Raw genomic sequence first — 17,914 nt, 5'->3', positions numbered from 1 at the left:
AGAGAAAGGTGTAGCCTTTGCAGCAGTGTGGGGAGGTGGAATCGTTCGCAGTGCTGGCATGCCCACAACAAATCTGGGCTAGTTTTGGTAAGAAGCCAGACCTAAGCCCAGTGGTCGCTGGGCACAGGCTGTCTTCACGGCTTTGTCAACGATGGGCTGAAGAAGGTCAAGGGGGCAAGCAGGAAGGAACCATCACTCAGAACATATTGCTGCACAAACTATATATTAGAACAGGTATCTCTTTAACAAATTCAAAGGGAAAATATTATTAAAAGGTTATTTGCCCTGGGGGAGACTTATTAGGAATATTTGCCAAATACAAATGGACAGCTGAACCATGCCCAAGTACTGTGATGGAGATTGCTGTTGAATCCGTTGGCAGTTTCATTCCTGTAATGGCCAGATGCCCGAATCAAGCATACTACATACATAATTCTCGTGGCAATGTTGCCATTTAATATTGCAGAGTGACTATCGTAAAGATAGGCAAAAAGTGCTGACTTTTAAAAAGGCTGATGATTCTTCCAGCATCCATTTCTTTATGGCTCTGCATAAAATGTTAATGCCATGACATTTGTAGAAAGCTTAAATCATCATAATGAAACAGTAGCAGTTATTGAACTAATTCATCCCAGCATGTTTCTCTGCAGATCTTTTATCAGTGGTTTTAACATAATAAAATTATAACAGGAAAAATGTGTAGTTTTCCAGTGACAGTTAAGCATATGCAATTTTGTCTGTTTATTTAAGAACCTGTGTAGTCCCTGTCACGTATTATCTGAACTGAACTCCTGCCCTTAGAAACTTACATTGTTTTTATTTCTCTCACAGATCTTTATTTCCTTAGCATGTAAGTGAAATATTTCAGAATTATCTCAGTGGGGAGAGAGTCTGTGAAAACAGGATTACCCTAAAGTATTCAAGGAACTCCCAAAAGCACTGAAAAACAACAGTTGGATGGAAAAGAACATTATAGTGTGATTTGAGACAGCTTTAATTTCATCCAGTGTATGATGAATCACATCCCAATGCATCTGGGTACAGGAACAAAGCCTGAAAGAGGAAGAGCTAATGGGGTGCAATTTTTCTCTGTCTCTTGCACAAAATATCTGCAGAATGAACCCATCCACAAAGGCAAGTTAAACCAGATGAAATTCTGCTACTGTTTCAGCAAAGTATAACATGATGGAGATTATTGCAGAAGTATAAAAAGTTGCACCTCAAGTTCTTCTGCTCTGGAGTGGTAAAAGATAAACGGACCACTATTCCAAAATTTTTGATGCCAGATTATTTTGCCATTAGTATGCTTTGTATGTTTCTTTTTCTTTCTTTTCTATGAAACAAGCAAACAAACAAAAAAAGACTTCCAGAAATTCTACCAGTTTCCTAATCAATCGAGAATTCCAAACAAAAGGGAGAGGCAAAATCAAATGAAACTTTACAAGTTGGTGCAATCTTAATTGCTTCACAAGTGCTTTACACTACTGGAACCAATGATGCAAACTCATTTCCCAAGCATTATCTCTGTCTTTTCACTTCCTCTTTTTTATTCCTAGAGAAATCAAAATGCTATTCTGCTGTTCAGCAGTGCTCTCACTACTGAGATGAAAATGTGGGAAAGCCTGTTAAAAAGGTCACTATTAATAAAATAACAACTTTTACAACAAAGGTTTTTACCAAGGTCTTTGGTTTAACAAATCTTAACTGAAAACTGTAAAGATTGCAGAGTAAAAACAGATGAAAGTTCCCCAAAATAAAACCATGAGAGTTGCCATGTATCATCCTCTTTGTGAATCTGTACAATTCATATCTGTGAATCTCAGTATCAAATAAAATGCAACAAGAAAAGTAATAAAACCATAAATATGTGTTCATAAATGGGAGTTCACTGGCTTGTTTTACATGTTTATGTATAGATACATAGATGTAAATGTGTGTGTATATATCTTTAGGCATATAAATGACTGTATAATTAAGGTTACAGTTATATAAGTTATATGTACTTCTATATACCACTATGAATATTCTTGCCAAAATCTACTATAAGGGCTCAGGAAGTGGGAGGAAATGACCACACCAATGCTAGATAGGCTCTTAAAGATTAATTGTAATGAAACTAGCCTAGTAAACTATCAGAATAATTACAAGAAGGGAAGTACATTGGGTAACAGTAGGTGAAGAGAGAGAACCTGAAATACTGTATCAGAGTCCAGGTATACCGTTCAGTAGGCACTAGTTTCTGTTTATGTTACTAATGCTATAGGCATTGCCTTAGTAGGAAGTAGGAATTATTTTTAGATTAAACACTGAGCCAGTGAAGTGGCTTGAGGTGGAGAAAGTTGCTCTGCTTTTCACTTGCAGAATGCTGAAATTCAGCTTTACGAAATGTGTGGACATAAGACAATCCTTGACACAAATAATACTTGTGGCCTGTATTTGAGATGAGCCCTTTGAGTCAGCAGAGGAAGCAAAAAAGGAAAAGTGGGATCACAGTACTGAATTTCAGTTATTTTAACCTTCTGATGCACACCTGAAAGTCTGGGTCACTGTTTCCAACTGCCAGGCAAGTTTCTGAAAACAAACAAACAAACGAAAACAACAGCAACATGGGTCTGTCTCCATCCACTCTCCTATAGCTCCAATTGTTGATCTCCCTTCAACATACCACACACAAACTCTAAATCTCACATAGAAGATGAGATCTTTTATCTTGGTCCAAGTGAAGTGTCTTTTATGATGTAACACCTACAGTGGAAGAATTAAATTAAATTCCTGCCAGCATTGACCTAGCTCCTAAATCTTACAAGTTGCAGATGTTCCCTCTTGAATTACTTCTACACCATTTCTTGGAAAACATATGATTTTATTGCTACAAGCTTAACGTCCACCAACTTCACCCTTGGCACCTCTCATGAGATGTTTAGGGTGAGTTGTACCAGAGGGATAGGTTAAATTCCTGAGTAACACTGGTATTATGTCAAATAAAGACTGTGTTAGAGAGATGAGCCATGAAGCAAATCCATCTCTTTGCCCACTAAGTGAGAATATATATGTAGTTTCTTGTTACTCTGCAAGACCTGTATTTAAGAGTGCTGCTCTGCTGAATTTTGACATCTTAGTTCATTTTGCATAAGGATCATTACTATCCCACAGACTTATAAGAATTTCAAAGGCTTTTTTGTAGTAACTGAAAAAAGTGCAAATACCAGCATTTGCCCAAAGGCATTAATATCATCAATCAGGCAAACCACTCACCAGCAAAGCCATGTCTGGAACAGGAGGCTTACTGTTTGCATGAACGTACCAGTCTCTGTATGTTCACATTCATGCAGCATCTACTAATGCCACACAACTCCGGTCATGAGGGAGCCCTGTGGAGATAAGAAGCAGTTGTGTGTCATTATCCATGTTCATGTTGTCTTCCCCCAGTGAGAGTTTTGGTGAAAATGAGAGTTTTGTGAAGCCTAAAGTCGAGAATAACTCTGCTCTGTGTCTACAAGGCAACACTCAGGTGCTCTAAACTCAAATAGTTGGAATTTTACAGACATGGAAATCAACTTTTAGTCAGATTGAATTTAGATTTAACACACTTCTAGTATATCAAATCAAGTGTGTACTAATAAGAGAGCATACAGGGTGCAACTTTTCTTTTGAAGCAGCGGTGCTATGTGTAGATAGGTAGTGCTACTACAGATTGATTTATTACAAAAAAAAAAAGTATCTAAACAAGTGGATAAATCATGATTGCTTTCAAACAATAACCAAGTTTTATTGTTTGTTGGTTTGTTTGTCATTTTTTTTTTAATCATTTCTATGCACCACAAACCACAGCCAATTTAATCTGCCTGCAAGCATTTGTACTGAGATGAGAGTGCACGCGCTTGAGAAAAAGACTGAGAGAGCAAAAGAGGGAGAGGAGGGCGTCGGGGAAATACCTTTTCCCGCAACCCCAGCAGAAGTCTCACTCCAAACCTTGGATGAAGGGCAGTTGAGTCAAGCCCCGGCTTGGCATTCCCTCATTACCTAGCAAAGCAATTCAGTACCAGCTAAGAAACAACTTAATGCCACATGATTAAAAATGGAATTAGGCAATGAAAAGCTGAATTCTTCTAGAAGAGTCCACAGTTGCTTTTTAGACTTTCTGTTTCTCTGCACCATGCACATGGATAAAATTAGCCTGCTCAAGAGAAATTATAACAGGACAATCTTCATTTCTGACTCTCCCCAAATGTTTCCTCACAGGAGACATTTTCATTGGAATAAATAATGAAGAAATATCATTCTAAAGACTGGTGGCATCCTTCTTCCTAGTTTGCTTTTGTTGCTTGTTTGTTTTGTTAGTTATTAAATAAAAGTTATAAAGCATCAGTCTTTAAAAAAAATAATAGCTTAATAACAAATGTAACAAAAACAGTAAGTGCAATTGGAGGGGGAAGTAAGCTGTATCCCACCTGCTAGATGATGCAGAAATGCTAAGAAGAATATCTACATGAAGAATAAAACAAATACTTTAATTATATTTTTTCTATGCTTTTAGTGTCGGTGATGAATCTCTGTTACCAACAATATCAATATGCAGTAGAAGGAAATGAAGTGAACTTAATGTATCGGTGCCAGAGCAGATTGTGGTGTCAATGGAATTCAGATAGGCTAGCCACATTTCAGTGTTGCCTAACAAGCAAGGCACAGAAATGCCTCAACAGCAGCAGTTCTTATTTTGTTGCCAGAAAGTTAATACAGTCAACATTAATCAAGTCAAAAAGCAACTTAGTCAATCAAAGACAGTGGCTTCTTATGAGCAAGGAGTGTGTCCATTACTTTTTGTACCTACAGACCTTCAGACCTAAAACTTTGGAACTGGGGTTTGTCCTACTTTATTAGTTTTCTGACACTGATTTTTGAGTCTGAAGTGATTCCAGTGATTCACCAATAAATGCAGAAAGTATTTCAAAGCTCCTGAAGCCTCCCCTTTTCTATTTTAATTTTGTGGGCTGGGACATAACTGCCCATAAGTAATTATATGTGACATATCAAGGAACAGATGTCAGCTCTTGTAGTGGCCCTCCACTAAGCTAAAATTATTATTAATGCTAAGTAATTAATTAATTAAATAAATAAATAAATAAATTCACATGTGGAAGCTGTATCTAAACTGTAGAACTCAGAAGTGCACCCCAGTTCCTGGGCATGGAACCATTTCAGACTCATTTTGGGGTTGCACAGCCTACTGCCTCTGCCTCAGCACAAATGTTGCTTTATGTAAGAAGGAAACACATAACTCCATGGAATTAAACTGCAGTGCTGTGCAACATAACATCCTTAGGTTAGAAATTACTTGTAAGTTCACCAAATATCTGTTCTGTACTGATTACTCTGTGTATTCAGAACATATGTAAATAAACACTGAAACAAATTTGCAAAGGAGTGCATGTTGAAAACAAAGGGAAAATGTGTGGAGCCTTAAATATTAGGCCAGCGATAAGCCAATTTTTTTTGCAATTTATTATATTCATCAGACTGAGCTAAGCCTTAGTGACTGTTTTGAATTCATGGTTAGGGAAATGAAGGTCCCTTGTCTAACAAGAAATGCAGATATTATCAGAAGAGCCTATGTGCTCCATTATGCAAGTGTTTATGTTAGAAGACAACCTTTTAAAGAGAAACATCTTTTGAAATCCCATTTGGGCCTCTGGCACAGATAGGACATGGAACAGCTGTTATCGGTCATAAAAAATATTTGATCAACTATCCCAGCATTTCCAGTTTAAAGGTGCTGTTCCCTGCTACAGAACATTACAAAATCTACACTTCACCAAAGCTTGCATGAGGCTGTTGAATATTACAGATTTCTCTAAGAACATTTAGACCAGCTGTCATTTTCTGCCTGGATCATGGGAGAGTCATTTAATGGGGAAAGTTGTGACTGGTTGGAATAGCTGCTTCACCACAGCGACTTTATTGGATCTGCATGCATGGTGGATGCCACAGATAGAGGTGAAACAAACAGTTGCATCCAAAACCCCAGGTCTATACCAACTTGATATCCAAGAGTTTCGCTGAGTTGCATTCTTTTATGTTTTAAAAGACGGATCAGTATGACTTGTGACACTCATGCAAACTTAAGAGAAAAGTCATTTTAGCTAGAAAAGAGTAAGCTATTTCTTAGCTAGCATTCACATCACCCTGGGAGATGCATAGAAAAAAGTAGTTTCAGAAAAGCTGAATGGTTAATGAGTTTGAACTTTGTGCAGACTGAGTAGATATATAAATATTTGGTCAATTTCAACCCTTCTGTAGTGGTGAAAAAAAGGTGTTAGTAACAAAAAGTCAAGGCAGAAGAAAAGCCCTAATTATAAACATGGTGATCCAAACAGGAAAGTTGAATGGAATCACATGAATAAAAAAGATCTGCCCTTCTTATATAAAACACATAAAATATTTTTATTACAGACTATTCCAATTCATAAGGTAACTGTTGTAAACTAATACTCAGACGAGTTTTATCAGAAGAATGTGTCCCAAACTCTTCTCTTGCTTTATCTTTATATGTTAAAATGTAATTAATTAATTCCCTTGTTATTCTTGTGTAAATGAGAGAAGAATTATCTATTCTTTGAAAAGAAGACAAACACACAAAAATATTCCATTTTATCATGCAGTGTTAAAGCAACATCATCAACAGCTTCCGTTACCTCAGGGACCAGTGTAAGTACCTCACCCATGTGAAACACATCCAGGTTTGCATTTTTAAGTGTGAGTAAGTTGCAGTCTAAGTTTGCATGGTGCTTATATCCCAGAGACAGTAAAAACAATTCAGAACATCTGCTAACAGACAGGAAACTGTTTCAGATGAACCATTTGGCAGACCTGGTAGTTTATACATGTATGCCAGGCTTAAAGAGTGACAACAGCATTACTTGACAGTTCAGTACAACATTTTTTTCTGGCAGCATTCATTTTGTCCAGTTCTGTGGTGGTTTTACTTGAGTAGGTAGCTGAGATCCACCACAACTGCTCTCTCACTCCCCCTCCTCAAAGAGGAATGGGGAGAAAATATGATGAAAAAGGCTCAAGGGTTGAGATAAGGATGAGGAGATTGCACAGTAATTATTGTGATGGGCAAAACAGACTCAGCATAGGGAGATAGTAAGATTTATTGCCTATTACGAACAGGCTAGAGAAGTGAGAAACAAAGGAAAGAAACCAAAAGCACCTTCTCCCCCCAACCCCACCCCCAACCACCCTCTTCCACCTCCTCCCCCCAAGCAGCACAGGGGAATGGGGGAATGGGGATCTATAGCGCTTCTTCTCTGCCACTCCTTCTCGGTCACTCTCTTCCCCTGTGCTGTGGGGTCCCTCCCACAGGATGCAGTCCTTGCTGAACTGATCCAGCATGGGTTTCCCACAGGCAGCAGCTCTTCAAGAACTGCTCCAGATATGGGTCCGTACCATGGGGTCCATCCCTCAGGAGCAAACTGCTCCAACCTGGATCCCCCATGGGCAGCACCTCCTGCCAGGTCACCTGCTCCTACATGGTCCCCTCTCCATGGGCTACAGGAGGACTGCAGATGGACAACCTGCTTCACCATGGTCCTCACCACAGGCAGCAGGGGACTTCTGCTTCAGTGCCTGGAACACCTCTCCCCCTCCTTCTTCACTGACCTTGGTGCCTACAAGGCTGTTCCTCACTCCTCTCACTCTCCCAGCTGCTGCGTGGCGCAGTGTTTTTTTTTTTTCCCTGTCTTAAATATGCTCTCACAGAGGCACAAAACATCACTTATTGGCTCAGCTCTGGTCAGCAGTGGGGCTCTTACCAAACATGGGGCAACTTCTAGATCCTTCTCACAGAAGCCACCCCTATGGCCCCCTGCTACCAAAACCTTGCCACGTAAACCCACTACAAGTTAAAATAAATTATTTTTAATTTCAATATCACTATTTCTGCTAGTAACTTTACACACCTTGACAGTTTACAATGACTTGGAGACCTATCCCCAGGAGTATCTTTAAATTTTCTTCTTTAAAACTCTGCACAAACTTTTAGGCTCTTTCTAGCCAATAAGTCTGTACAGTGGTATTTCTGTGTTTTGTCTTGTCTTGGAAAATAGGACATGAGACAACTTCTCCACAGTCTTTGCCAATACAGTTTTGTTACATCAAGTAACCCATCAAATTCTTTACATGCTTTTTGCTTTTGCTTAACAAGGGAAAAAGAAAGGGACCTGCAATCTGCTGTAAATTCTGGAACGTGGCGTAGGTCACTAATTGGCCCTGCTCCTATTTACTTCAGTGGCAAAGGAGCAGATTAATTAAATATACATGTTAATGTTCTTGACCTTCCCCAAATTACTATCACCATCACTTTAATGCTGGGTACAATTTTAGCAATGGAAATCTCATATAGGAGAAACATCAAAGGATAAATGCTTCATTCTGTTAGTAAGTTGCATTTTTGGATGCTGGGAAACACTTTTTCCTACTTTATCATCTTGAGGAAGATCATGCTTACCTGTAATCCTACCTTGGATTTAGCAGAGGCTCATGGGATTTCATTTGATATTTTGATCAAAACAATTCTGTCTCAATGTTTTCCAGCAGGCTGGGGTGTAATCTAAATGAAGATCCTGATATAAAAGGGTTTTAAGTAATCCTCCTGAGATAGCTGAAGGACAGTGTGACCAAGCAGCTGCTACAAGAGTGTATGGTTTTTGATGCAGTCCAATGTGGTTTAAGAATGAGCTCATTGGTCAGGTCCTTGGGGCTGTGGAGGCTCAGGAGGTCTCTTACCTCCAGAGACCACACATTTGCTGTTTTTTAAGCAATCTTTCTTATTCCTACACTATTTTCATCTATACAGTACAAAACATTACGTAATATTTAATTACAATGCCATTAAAACAGAAGTACAATGGTATTTTGAGACTAAAACTTGACCTCTTTATATATTACTGAATTAACAGATTTACTTTTTCGGTTGTTACTGGATTATGCTTAGAAGTGAATAAAAGGAAATACTAATTAAGTAATAGAAATTCAACAATGAAAATATTAATGCTTATCAAATATTTCTTAAACTGTAAAGGAATGTATGAAGCAGAATATAATAAGCAACTAGGTGATCCAAAACTGATACATAAAAGAACTGAAAAAAGCTTTTGTATTTGGCTGCTTACTTTATATTCTGCATGGACTTGCTGACCTCATCATGCTGGCTTTATAAAGCTAAGCAGTTGTATATGAGCATTGTTCCCCAGGCTCAGGAAAGAGCTGGTTCCTAGAAAAATCATGAACTTATACTTATTTGCAAGAGCAACTACTGTACTCTGTGTGGCTTTTGTTTTAATTGGGTGGCCTGGATGGCACAACCAAATTTCAAAATTTGATAAAAATACGAGAAGTTTAGATCAAAGGATCAGCAAATACTTCCTTAATGTGTTCCTCTGAAGAAAGATTCACAGACTGCTTCAAATTGTCATATGATCCCACATAGGATTATATGAAACTGCCTTGTTTCTACTCCATATTGTGTTATGCTTAATAAAATGATGAGAAGCAGAATGGATAACCATTATCTTCTGGCATAATCTAATTAAGGATAAAGGTTTGTGTGCACTACCCACAAACCTAGCTGTAGACTCAGTCAGTGAGTGAATTGGTCAAATCGTCTGCCTCTGGAAATTTTATTATATAGCCAGAAATGCTGTAGATAAAAACAGTTAATAATGTGATGGGGTTTTTTGTTTGTTGTTTGTTTGTTTGATTGGTTTCATTTGATTTGTTTGTTTGTTTTTTAATAACTGTAATTAGCAGGGTTATTTAACAGCACTTAGCTGGGTATCTTGACACTCTTTGTATTTCTAACAACTTCAGATTACACCATCTTTAAACTACATAGTTAATGAGATTCTTTTTAACTCATTAAGAATAAATCTGAAAATAAAGATCCTAGAGTAAATTTATTTCCTGATTGAACTGATAGCTTTGAATATTTCTTTTTTCTCTTCTTGAACAGAAGCTACATTGATTTTTTTTATTTTTTTATTTTTTTTGGTTCTTGAACTGAGACTAGAAGTTCTCAGGCAATCAGTTCATACAGTTATCACTGATGTTACCATAATTCAACAACCCTAGGCCACTGAAACTTTATAATATTTTCAATATCCACTTATTGAGCTTAGCATCATATAGAATGTATGTGATATTTATGGTAATGTCTTTCTGTAGTGATACATATACTAAGTTGTCTTTTACTCATGAAATGCAAGCACAGACTAAGATCATTCCTGGGCCCATCAACATGAAGGGAAGGGAAGGGAAGGGAAGGGAAGGGAAGGGACGGGAAGGGAAGGGAAGGGACACAGGCCAAGCACAGATACATCTAACTGCTACTCCAAGCCATCTACCATGTTAGAACTGTACTCGGAAGACCCACAGGAGACAGGTGGGTCTGCAAGGAACTGGACAGCTTTGTTCTTGCTTAGAGAAAAGATCTGCGTAGAGGAATTCTTACCTCAGAGCTCCCTCACTATCATTAATCTGAGGGCTTAGTTTTCCAGGTTTGCAGCTTCATAATACAGAACAAAACATAAGCCTTATAATGCATAGTGTAGCATTCATTGCTTAAGCAATGAGATATGACAAGCCATGAATTTTTATGCAATTATTATCACACTGTGGATGGTGTGATAATGAGAAAGGCTGAAGGTCAAGAGCAGAGCCACTTTAATCACCCAGAAAGTATCCTAATTACCCTGAGGTACATTTCCTGGCCTGTCCCAGACTGCTGTGAAACAGAGTGAGTTCAGACAAACAAGAGCTCAAGCTGAGCATTAGCTGGGCATTAAATGTACTTCCTCAGTTGCCAGTGAGCAAGCACTGATTTGTGGCCATATTCCTCAGTTAATTTACAGCTTCCGTTGTGGATACCAGCCATCCCACAAAAGATTCACATTCTTACAGACAAGGCTCATAGTTGGGAATCTGTTTTCCACCTTTAGCAGCAGAAAGTAACCCTAAGTAACATGTTGGGGTTCTAGATGTAAAACCTCCATATTGTAGCTTCATATATGAGAAAAATAAATAAATAAATAAATAAATAACATCCAATAAATTATAATATTGATAATTAGTTGTGTAAGTGCTATAATATATCTTTGAAGAATAAATTCAGTATTTATCTGCAGCATCTAATACTGTATTGCAACAAAAATCCCTAAACACCTTCAAATACCAGTATTACACCACACTATATGCTATGATGTTTGGACATCCACTGCAGCATCAGCTATAAGATGCAGTTCTATCCTTAACTCCAGAACAGGAATCTGGATATCACAGTGGATATTAAATATGAATGTAAAAGCAAGGTTAGATTCATTTCTGTAGACAGCAGTAGTGCATGAGCACTAGCTGGGTAGAATTTGTCAGAGTCTCAAACATAAGAGTCTGAAGTGATTATCTTAAGATGATATATTTTGCTACCTCCATGTATTTACCTAGGCCCATTGCCTGATTCTTCTGATAGGCATTAAGAATACCATGTCACACAGAAATATATTTAAGACATTTTTGGATCAAATTTTTAAAGTAATTCAGTCCAAGAATTTTATATTTCTTGTGTTTGAGAAGGCTGTTTCATGTGTGGCCTAAATACATATTTTGAAGGGTTTATTTTTAATGTGTTTCAGTCCTATTGAAGAAAGGCAAGGTGACATAAAGGGCTGTGACATTCTCTGATGAACACAACTAGCCAAAGGCAGAAGACTTCAACCTTAAAACCCAGTGCTTTGACCAAAGGATGAATCAAATAAAAGTGGGCTTTACATTCACACATTTAACTAGCATGTATAGTTAAATACATTTGTACCAATAGTAGGATGTACAAGTAGCTCCTGGAGAATGAGAATTCATTACATCTTTAATCTGAAGACTAGCATCTAACTTGTAATTTTCCTTTGTGAATAAAAGGTTGGATTTACCTGTATACTTCATAGAAATTTTAAATGATAAATGTTTCATACTTGCAACCACTCTTCCTGGTGCAGAATTAATGGCCTCCAAACCATCTAGAGCTCCTCTCACTTCTTTTTGAGACCAACAGAGTGCAAGAACATTGTAACTGAAGCTTATTTTACTTGCAATTGCAATGGTGGGCATCCTGTCAATCAGGAACACATTTTAGTAAACAAATCATAACCTTTTATTCCCTATTACCCAACGCCTGATCACCTCCCCTGTTTCCTCATTGGCTGAGTACTACAGGTTCACAAGCAACTCGATGCCCCTTTATACCATACATGTACAATTTTTCGTGTTTTTTTTTTTCAACCCTTTAATTTCTCCTTTCTTATGTTTTGAGAACTTGTGATCTTTGTTTTACTGTTCTCACACTGCTCATCCTCTTTTTCTCAAGCTTCTACCTTATTTTGGAACAGTGAGTCCTTCTACAGTCCACCTATCTACTTAGCATTTCTCCTTATTATGACTACACAACTACTTTCGAATAAGAAAAATAATTCTCTACTGCAAAAACGCAACTTTGTTTCTCATAATTCCCCACTCTTCTTTTCTTACACCTATTGTTGTTTTTGCACCTCTTTACATACTGCACTGTTGAGTTTTTCCAACATTAATGTGCAATATTCTTCTTCAGATGTCATGGGGGATGATAGATATACAATGCCACTGTTATTACAATACCAACAAATAGTTGTTTGAGCAATTCTATTCAGGTAACCACAAAGTTAGGTTCTCCCAAATGTTTCTAAAACCCCAGGAATTGTCATCTTGAGCTACTCTATGTAGGATCTTGTTGTGTTTTTTTGTTTGATTGTTTTTTTCCCAAATATTTTTGAGATCTGTCAAATTCATCCCATTTGATCTACATATATACAGCAACTACTAATAATTACTGTACACGCTCCTCCTTATGAGGTTATTAATAAATCTAATACTATTTGATTCTAGAGTACTATTTTTGCAAACTTATCAAACTTATTTTCTAGTTCTTCAATTATAGCTGAGATATTTACAATAGCATTTTCTAATTCACACACCATTCATTCCCCCCTCCCCCACCCCAGGTTTACTAATTTTTCAATTACCTACATAAAGCAGAATTAATTTTCATTTTCAAAGTAGTAAATCTCAATGATATCAGTTGGATATTAGAAAACAGATATTTAGAAAATATATTAAATATTAATATTTATTAAATTAATTAATAACTATTAATAAAATATTAATAAAAGATAATAGATTATAGATAATATTAATAATATGTAATAGATAACAAAGAGCAGTAGGCACCAGAACGGGTTGCCCAGGGAGGTGGTGGAGTCACTGTCCCTGGGGGTGTTCAAGTAAAGGTTGATGGGGTGCTTGGGCACGTGGGTTATTGGGTGACATTGGTGGTAGGGGGGTGGTTGGACCAGATGGTCCTGGAGGTGTTTTCCGACCTTAATGTTTCCGTGATTTTATGTTACACTGATGAGAGGCCAGAGCCTGAACTGGAAAACGTCGTGTGGTACACGGGAGGTGCAGGGCAGTCCCTGTAGTCAAGGGGCTGCCTTTCTCTCAGGCAAGCCAAATGGCCCAGGGGACCCAGCCCCAGAAAAGGGTCCCTCAGCCCCCCCAACCCTCCTCCTTCCTCCATGTAAGGACATCTTCCAGGCCACTCCCAACACAGCTGCCTTTGGCCACCTGTGGGCCACTTCATCACAGAGGCTTGCTGAGGTCACAGTGGCCACCACTGCCAGCCTTTGCTGCGGGCCCTATAAAACAGGACCCCTGTCACTGGCCCACCACTCGGTCAGCTATTAGGAGACTAGAGGCAGCAAGGAAAGAACTGGCTCTGCCTGGCTTGAGAGGACAGACATGCCGTCCAGAGCAGCACCAAGAAGGAGGGCAGCTGACAAGGAAAAGTGTTGTGGGCAGAGATAGAGTGCCAGCAGCACCAGATACAGCAGTGCAAAAGGGACATCTGGTGCTTAGCCCACAGATGCATACAAGCAATATCATTGGCACTGCAGGTGTGAAAATCAAGCCAACAGTGGTATGGGACCTCAGGGTGAAACAGGTCGACCATCCTGGTGCAGCACCCTGGCCAGAAAAAATGCCGAATCAAAGGCATCCTGTTTGGGCAGTCCTGGGCAAAGACTGGCTTATCCTCCTGACCAACACCGTGGAGCCCATGGAGCTGGATCCAGCAGAAGATAAGGAGGAGACAGTGAAAGTGGATCAACCACAGCCAGAATGGACTTGGGAATATCCTGGCACGTCTTCACTCTGTGCCATCAGAAAGCACAAACAGCATCACAGGAGTGCCCGGACAACTCACTTCTCAGGCCCAGTCCCAGGCATTAGCTTGTAGCCCCCAAATCTCACGGACATCCCACAGGCTTGCCTGCAAGATGTCCCAGCAATAAACAACTCTTGCCAATTCTCAGGGGTTGTGTGAGTGCTTCTTTCCCATCCCCCAGCCCTTGTGTGACAGGTGGCATCCCTTCTGCACAGAGCCTTGAGGAACAGCACAAGAGAGGACACAGCCTCCCTTGGGCTGCCAGAGGAGTCCCCGAGGGCCACCATGCACCTTTAGCACTTGTGAAAATAGACTGAGGGGTGAAAATAGTAGTGTGTAAGCGATTATAGGTCGCTAATTTATTATATTAGGAGTGAGTTTCTATATCTGATTAATTGGTAACAACAGACATGGAGAAGGCTGAGGTACTCAGCAACTTCTTTGCCTGTGTCTGCACTGGTAGATGGGCTTCCCAAGTCTTTCATTTCCCTGAACCCATAGTTGAAGGCTGGGGGATCAAAGTCCCACCCACTGTAAGCGAAAGCAGGTTCGACACCACCTGATGAATCTAAACATGTACAAGTCTATGTGACCTGATGACATGAATCCCAGGGTACTGAGGGAACTGGCTGATGTAGTTGCCAAGCCTCTCTTCATCATAGTTGAAAAGTCCTGGCATTGGGTGATGTCCCCAGGTATTAGTCCATCCTTTCTCAGCCATTCCTACTGTTGTCTCAGGAATCAGGAGCACTTGGAACAGTCCGTCCCACTCAGGTTGCAGCTTCGATTCTCCCCATGTTCACATCAGATCCCAATCTCCTGCTCGGAATGGATGGATCAGGACTTCCCAGGGTGGGGTTTGAGCTAACAGTCCATGGGTCCTGAGAGATGACAAAGAGGAAGACAGCTCGAGTATATAGTTCTTTTGTTTCGAACTGAGGTAACTCATTCTCTTTAACCATGTACAGCAATCAAAATAACATTTCATATGGTGAAACTCCCACATCTTTTCTTGGTCCAGTTTGAATTCGGAGAAGTGCCAAAGGTAAGCACTTCGTTTGGGGAAGCTGTTTCCAGAACTTAGTCAATTGCTTCTGTACTGTCTGATCCTCTCCACCCTTCCAGAAGATGAAGGATGCCAAGGAGTGTGAGATTTCCATTTAATTCCTAGAGTCCACATTAGCCCTTGCAATATTTCTGACATAAAGTGATTTCTTTGATCAGAGTCAATATTTTCAACAATTCCATGCCTGGGAGTTATTTGTTCTAGAATTACTTCAGTTACAATGTTCGCAGTAGCAGATACTGAAGGGAAAGCTTCCACCCACCCTGACAAATGAACTACCAAGACTAATAAGTATTTAAATCTACCTACTCTAAGGAGTTCTGTAAAATCTACCTGTACATTTTGGAAGCATTGAATTCCTGGTTCTTGCCCCCTTTGGGCTGAGTGCAGATAATTTTCCTGTTTACCTTTTGACATACTACACAACTCCTGTGCACTTGTTCAGCCAGGGTATATATATTCCTACACATACATATTTCCATAGTACAGCATCACACGTTGCTTGAATTCCCCAACGACCCTCTTGATGTAAAACAGTTAATATTTGCCTCATTAGTACTTTACTCAGCATTTCTCTTCCATGAGGGAGTATCTGTTTTCCTTTGGACTTCATGACTCCTAATTCCTTAAAATCCTCTTTCTCTTAAAACTTGTTAGTTCTTTTTAGTTTTGGGTAGGGGTAGCTCAACAATTCCCTGAATCCTCTGGATTTATTCTTCAGTCCCTATTCTTCAATCCCTCAGACACTAGATGCCCTAAATACTTGACTACTTTTCCTATGGTTTTTAATTTATTTTACAATGATTTCAAGCCCTGTTTTCCAGAAAGTCGAATAGTTTGTTAGTGGCTTCCTTCACAACTGTTTTCTCCTGTCCTAACAATAAAAGATCATCCACATATTGTAACAGTAGCACCTCCTTTGGAGATTGGAATTACTCCAAAATTTGTTCTAGAACTTGCCCAAATAAATTGGTGGCCCTGCAAAATCCTGAGATAAAATTCTCCACCTGTATTGCTGCTTCCACCCCATTTCAGAATCTTTCCACTCAAAGGCAAGGATATCTTTGCTCTCAGGGACTGAGAGCCCCCCATTAATAATACCGTTATTCCAGCCTAAAAATTTACTATTTGAATGCCAATTTCATTATCATATCCTTTTCCAACAAGTTAGTCCCTGCCTCAGGTGCATACAATAATTGCCCGGTGATCATTCTATCTCTAGTCTCAGCACGGTGTCCCCAAAAAGTGGCACTGTTATCCCAGTCCCTTCTACCCCCATCATATTTAAGATTTCATTAGTTAATTTAAGCCTTAATACTTTACAGGCCAGTAATGACCTAGCTGCCCCAGTGTACTGGTTTCACATGGCAAGGTTCTGGTAGCGGAGGGGGCTGCAGAGGTAGCCCCTGTGAGAAGAATCCAACAGCTGCCCTCTGTTAGATAAAGGTCAGTTTCAGCTGGCTCCAAAGGGGCCCACCGCTGCCCAGAGCCAAGCCATGAGCAATGCAGTTTAAATCTCTAAGAGAGCACATCCAAGAAAAGGAAATAAAATGCTGCATGACAGCAGCTGGGAGAGTGAGGAGTGAGAAAACTACCTGCAGACACTAAGGTCAGTGCAGAGGAGGGGGAGTGCAGTGCAGAGGTGTTCCAGGCGCCAGAGCCAAAGCCCCCGCCACAGCCCAGAGAGGCCCCTGGTGGGGAAGGCAGATCCCCCCACAGCCCATGGTGTACTGCAGCAGAGCAGATCTCCATGCTGCAGCCTATTCAGGAGAAGCCCAGGAATGTCAGCATCCCATGAGAGGGACCCCACACCAGAGCAGCTCCCAGAGAGCCCGTTTTTTTGCTGCCTATTGGAGAAACCCACACAGGACCAGCCCGGGAAGGTCGGTGCCCCACAGCAGAGCAGGGGGGAGAGTGACTGTGAAGGGGCAGTGGAAACGAAGCACCACAGACTGACTGCAGCCCCCACTCCTAGCCTCCCCAGAGTGATCCCCATTGAGGTACACTTGAGTTACACTTTTTCATTTATCAGGGAACTAGGTTTCTGAGAAGCCCCGACTACCCTATTCTGAATTTATAACAGCAGTCTCTTCTTCTTCCACTCTGGATACTCCTATTTGAGGTGTTCGGCCTGGCCTCACTTAAAACATCTTCTCAAAGCCAGTCCCTGCTAAGATTTAGCCTGCAACACAGGTAGATTTCATTGTCTGCCATTCCTTCATCTCTCTTCATCTCCTTTCCATCCTGGGACCTCTATCTCCAACCCTCTGCCTCACCACCCAGTACGCTGTGAATAGCATTTGTTTTGCTCTCTGCTTTTGCTTCTCATCCCCCCTCCTGGCATACACCTTCATATTACCTGTACTGTTCACTCCATCCTCCCACTTTCTGGAGCTTTTTCTGCATATCTGGCCAGGCTTTAATCACAAAATGAGCTTTAAAAATCCATTGGGCTACTGGGTCCTCAGGATTCATCCCCGAGTACTTTCTAATTCTGACCCCGAGTCTCTCATAGGATTTCTATGTTGTGGGTTGTTATTATCGCAGTT

The 17,914-nt window shown here is 40.0% G+C and overlaps 1 long non-coding RNA gene across 1 annotated transcript; it reads left to right on the top strand.

Annotated features, from left to right (window-relative positions):
- The first annotated feature begins 800 nt into the window (after nucleotides 1–800).
- LOC118156550 lies at nucleotides 801–15,831 on the top strand. Its single transcript, XR_004746314.1, has 3 exons — nucleotides 801–812; nucleotides 2,055–2,057; nucleotides 15,452–15,831. It is a non-coding gene; the product is annotated as an uncharacterized LOC118156550 (long non-coding RNA).
- The last annotated feature ends 2,083 nt before the right edge of the window (nucleotides 15,832–17,914 follow it).

Source organism: Oxyura jamaicensis, chromosome Z (genome assembly GCF_011077185.1).
Source record: "Oxyura jamaicensis isolate SHBP4307 breed ruddy duck chromosome Z, BPBGC_Ojam_1.0, whole genome shotgun sequence".
NCBI lineage: Eukaryota > Metazoa > Chordata > Aves > Anseriformes > Anatidae > Oxyura > Oxyura jamaicensis.
Note: the sequence above shows the minus strand (reverse complement) of the source record. Positions and strands in the feature narration are given on the sequence as shown.